This window comes from Sinocyclocheilus grahami, unplaced genomic scaffold (assembly GCF_001515645.1).
Source record: "Sinocyclocheilus grahami isolate Dianchi unplaced genomic scaffold, SAMN03320097.WGS_v1.1 scaffold333.1, whole genome shotgun sequence".
In the NCBI taxonomy this organism is placed as follows: Eukaryota; Metazoa; Chordata; class Actinopteri; order Cypriniformes; family Cyprinidae; genus Sinocyclocheilus; species Sinocyclocheilus grahami.
In genome coordinates, this window is record NW_015505512.1 from 1143370 (window position 1) to 1148898 (window position 5529).

The 5529-nt window shown below is 39.2% G+C and overlaps 1 protein-coding gene across 1 annotated transcript in view; it reads right to left on the reverse strand.

Moving 5' to 3' along the window:
- The window catches only part of LOC107602693 (adhesion G protein-coupled receptor L1-like), a 141174-nt gene extending 137862 nt beyond the window's left edge, over positions 1-3312 (reverse strand). Inside the window, exon 1 of the mRNA XM_016295262.1 lies at positions 2756-3312. The gene's annotated coding sequence lies outside the window, so the exon portion shown is untranslated. The remainder of the gene's footprint in view (positions 1-2755) is intronic.
- Between the last annotated feature and the right edge of the window lie 2217 nt (positions 3313-5529).

The window sequence follows — 5529 nt, forward strand, 5'->3', positions numbered from 1 at the left end:
TATATATATATATATATATATATATATATATATATATATATATATATATATATCAGGGTTTTGTTTAGGGTTACTCCATGTAATTATGCATACTTTACGGTTTTTACTATAGTAAGTACATGTAACACAACAAGGACACTGTAAAATAAAGTGCTATTTTAAAACTCTATAAATAGTTAACAATATAAAAACGATGGTAAAATATATTTTGCACTGAAATCTGATGACGATTTATTCATGTTATATATCAGGGTTTTGTTTAGGGTTACTCCATGTAATTATGCATACTTTACGGTTTTTACTATAGTAAGTACATGTAACACAACAAGGACACTGTAAAATAAAGTGCTATTTTAAAACTCTATAAATAGTTAACAATATAAAAACGATGGTAAAATATATTTTGCACTGAAATCTGATGACGATTTATTCATGTTTGCTTTAGCTACTTTTTCAAAACAAAGCCTTGAATGCTGCAGTGTCCATATGGACCTCAGCGGACACTCCCTCTGAATGGGCCTTTACAGGAAGCTACAAGCTGCAAAAATCTTACACTACTGGATGATTGACAGCATAACAATACCCTAACCCTGTGGGGGTCCAGCGAGCAAGAGATACAGAGAACCAGACAGAGAGAAAGGAGGAGAACAGAAGGAGACAAAGGTCTGAATCTGTTCTAAAAAGGAGAAAGAAAAAACAGTAACAGAGAAAGCAAAGGCCTTGTGCACTCATGAGACGCTGACGCACTGAACAAGAGAAAATGAAAATTATATGTCCTCTCAGCAGCTGGCCTAGACCATCTGCACACACCTTTGCTTAATGCAGCTAAGTGCACTTGACGAGGATAGAAAACTGAGAGACGGTATGATTCAAAGGAGCGTTAAATGCCGTGAACAAGCGCTCTCCATAACTTTCAAACCAGAAGGTCAAACTAGGACAATGTGCAAGTCCCAGTTCTCAAAGGTTTTGTTTGTTTAAAGATATACGGAAGCAAATAGTGGGGAAATGTCAAACTGTTAGTGGAAAGCACACAGAACAAGCTTCGCCACTGAATAAAAATCATCTGAACCTTGCTGTTGCTTTCTCTGTTAGATACCCAAACAATTCTAAATACTGTGATGCACACCTTCACATAACAGACAAATTAATTATTTAATAAAAAATAAAGAGAATTAAATAATATTTTGGGCAAATTAATTGGATAATATTTTTTAAATAATTAAAAGAATTTGCACATTTACTATAAAAATTCAAATGATTTCCCCCCCAGTAGTCCATGAGCAATACTGCCGTATACAATTTACTTTGTACTTTCCTCCTTGTTCTTTTTTTTTTAGATTGCGAGGGAAATAAAATCATCGTTGGAAGCTTGACCATCACAGCCGTTGTTTCAAGGCACGGTAAAATGGGCTAACAAATCATGCATCTGACAATAATGTTGCTATGACTGAATCACTATGTGGATCCATATGTCAAATCCAGACCATTGCCGTGAAAGCTCTGCCAAAATAAAGATGACACAGATGCAGCCAATCTATCAAATCCTTTTCATCATACACAGGAAATGCTGAGCACTGGCCACTTTGGCAAAAGCAAAGGAGAAGCGACTCAAATAAATTTCTCCAATGATTACTGCCACAATATAAAAAATGGGAGCTATCATTAATATTGTGCTAATGCTTGACTATAATTCATCTGCTTGGAGCTTAGAATAATTGTTCTGACACTCGGACAGAGACGCATAAATCCTTCGCTCTCTTCCGAAAGAGTGTTTGGCAGTGAACCAGTCCTGAAGCGGAGCACTGGCATTTTAGACCTAAACCAACATCAAGAGGCTTCGGCCTCGCATCGAGGCCTGACGTTTAAAATGGAACCTGCTGCTTTGAGGAGATTCAACTTTGGTCCCGTCGTGTCCATTTACCTAAATGTCACCCAGCCGTTCACTTTTCCTACCAGCAGAAACCAATGTGCTCTTCTGCATAGACTCGACTGTGTCCTTGTTATTTACCTTAATGTGTGTAAATATAGAGACATTACTGCTCACATAGGCCTGTTCATTCAAGACATGCAAAGGTCGAGCACTGGATGATTTTATACCATGTAACACTAGAGTGCTTTAATTCGAGGTTTCTCGCAGGCATATAACATATAATTAAAATATTAATGGTAAAACGCTCTTTTTCAGGACAGAAATGTGATATAGACGATACATGATAGAGGTATAAGAAGCCATGCTCTTTCTGAACCTCTGTATGGCTCCTCAATTCATGATATCTCATTACGTCCATTTAAATAAAGGTTAGCTCAAATAAAACTGCGTAACTTATTCAGTCAGCGTTTATTGCGTTGCAGTAAGTACCTGCAAAATGTGCTCAAATATTTTAATACGATTTCTGACTGAAAACAACACAAAACACAATAGCGAGTCATCTCTAAATGCTAGCTAATTTACACGCACACATATGTGTAGCTACTGTACAAAATGTTTGCTCATTTTGCAAACATACAGGTTATTTATAAACTCTAAAGGTTAGTGTATAGTTGAATCAAAGTGTCAAATTCTATCATTACGCGCGAGCGTTTATTTGTGTCTGACGCATCAGGAGTGCGCGCGTGGTCTATAATCCATAAGCATAAAACATCAATAAAAAACACCAATAAATAAACCTCGTTACGTGCCAGAGGTGACGGAGATATCCGTGCCGAGTCCTCCTGCAGCATATCCAAACCATCATAAAAACCCTCGGCTCCATACCTTGCTGCGTTTCCTCCTGTTCTTCAGTGAATCTCGTTCATTCTTCAGTCCTCCAGTCGTTTATCTGTCGGTTTCTCCTTCTTCGTCCGGATGCATGCAGATTAAAAACGAATAGCCCGGAGCAGTCCAGACAATTAACGGAGGGAGACAATTCGTGATAAAGACGCACACAACGACGAAAAACAATCCGACATGTTAAGTTACTACTCAAATGACGGCACTCGCGTCAAAATCCTAACAAAACAACAACTCGCATTGTCATGCGGTGTTTGACACTGATAATGAGTCCACACGAGACGCGAATGAGCGAATAAAATATCGTCCGCAGTCCCGTTTTCAGCACTGAGCATAACGCGGAGCGTCTCCCCAAATCCAAGAAGCAAAACACAGACGTGCAGAAACGTCAGGAGTGGACGCTGGAAAGCCCGTAAGTGTTCATATAGGATTCCTTGTCGTATTTAACACACACACATTAGTGCAAAAATGAAAGGTTGTGGTGTCGACCCATGTGTCCTCCCGCCTGGAAACCAGCAGTCGCTCTGACTCCCTCCGTCTGAAGAAGCGTAACGTCTATATGTATCTCTCTCTCACAGCACACCGACTGACTTTTTATCAGAACCCTATCTAAATTAATAAACCATATCCAGGTTTATTAATTAAACCATATCCAGGTTTATTAATTTGCACCCTTGCGTGACCGTGCGCAAAATGACAATGTATTATTGATCAGTCTCAAAGGCTGATTCATTGACTGATTCAACCTGGTAAATAATTAAAGACTTGCTTGCATGCAGCTTATTTTTAAGGGCTGCTATATTTAAACTAATACTGTAGCTGTTGTGAATATGAAGGTCTCCTGACTGATCCGACAAATGTCTTGAAGTCTGCTGTCCAGCATGGTGTGGTGGGGTGATACTGTGTGATTATTCAGATGGCTTTCGGTGTGGGACGCCTATTAGTTGAGCGGGATTGCGTGTATATGAAAGGGGCGGTGCTTGTGTCGGGGGAGTGGTTTGTCACAGGTGATAACAATCCTCAAATCTGCACTCCTTCTAGACCAGGGGTGCCCAAACTCGGTCCTGAAGAGTTTAGCTCCAACCCCAGTCAAACACACCTGATCCAGCTAATCAAGCTCTTACTAGGCATACTAGAAACTTGAAGGCAGGTGTGTTGAGGTAAGTTGGAGCTAAACTCTGCAGGACACCGGCCCGCCAGGACAGAGTTTGGGCACCCCTGTTCTAGACAGACAAACATCTTTAAAAAAAAAAAAAAAAGGCTATTTGACTTTTTTCTTTTTTTCCCCTCACAAAACATATGCTTAAAAATCACTTGTTAAACTACTGTTGCAAAGGGTTAGTTAGCCAATATTTATTAAGAACACAGATTTTAAAATAATAATCACAATGCAGGTGTACTACACATTACTATGGATGTATAGTAATTAATTATACATGTAACACAGAGACTGTAAAGTGCTACATTATCTCTTTGAAATCAATTTTAATCAAGAGTCACTAGTCTAATCATTACTGAGAGATGTGGTCAATAATGATTAAATCTATTTTAAAAAAATTAATTCACACACATATGAGTTATACAGTATATAGGCTGCATATACCAATTACAGTTGGCCTATGCCAGTGTCCTCTGTGACAGCCTGTTTCGTTAAGATTCAGTGTTGACCTTAAGGGATTTGGTTAGTGCTCTATTTGAAGGGCAGTCATGATCACATTAACTGTCAAATCAGAGGAAACTGGCTCAAAGTCAACAGGATAGCCTACATTTTCCTTTCATTACCAAATGACTATTTTCAATAGTTCTGGCCAGAGCAATGGACCATTTTCCCTGACATGAGAGCAGCAATATGTGCTCAGACTTTTGATTTTCTTAGATAATCTATGAGGATTTAATGTCCTCTCTGCTTCCTATTACATTTGCCATCCCAATTTCATAAGCACACACTCATATGTATTTTTGGCTATGTATTCAACTAATAACACACAAACAAAACTGATGTTGTTTAGATTATCAGGTAATCACAGTCATGCTGATATTATTATTGCCTTTTAAAAACAGTTCAGTAAGTTAAATTAAAGTAATATTGTGTATAACTTACATTTTAGTCATCATATCACCAGTAACTCTATCTATTCCAGAATCAATCAGTGTTTGAATGAATCGACTGAGTGAATGATACAGTGAGTCACTTATAACCTTTCACATTCCCAATTCATATACAACTGTTTCTTGTTGTTAAAATGTAGCGTATAGGGTATAGTAGCGAAGTAGTACTATCCTACAGTAATATTCATTAGATAATAATATAATATATATATTAAGCAGCAACTCCACTGTGAAATGCTGACTTGACCATTTGCATTGTAAAACTAATCGCTCAGCTGCATATTCCAGACATGTTTATATGTTTGTGACCTTGCATCCTGCTGTTCCTAAAGAGTGGGCTCCAAAATAGGATGGAAAACGTCTCGGGTTACGTATGTAACCCTAGTTCCTCGAGGGAACGAGACGCTGCGTCGAAAAACGCTAGGGGAACGCCGTTCAGCGTGACGGGCTCTGAATCTCGTGTGTAATCAGACCAACAGCTGGGCGAGACGTCACGGCGGGTGACGTAATGACCAGGAGGCTATAAAAGCACGTGCGGTGAGACCAGCGTCAGCTCAAGGAGTGAAGCAAGCGCTGGCAGGGACGCCGGAAGGATGGCACCGAGACGCAGCGTCTCGTTCCCTCGAGGAACTAGGGTTACATACGTAACC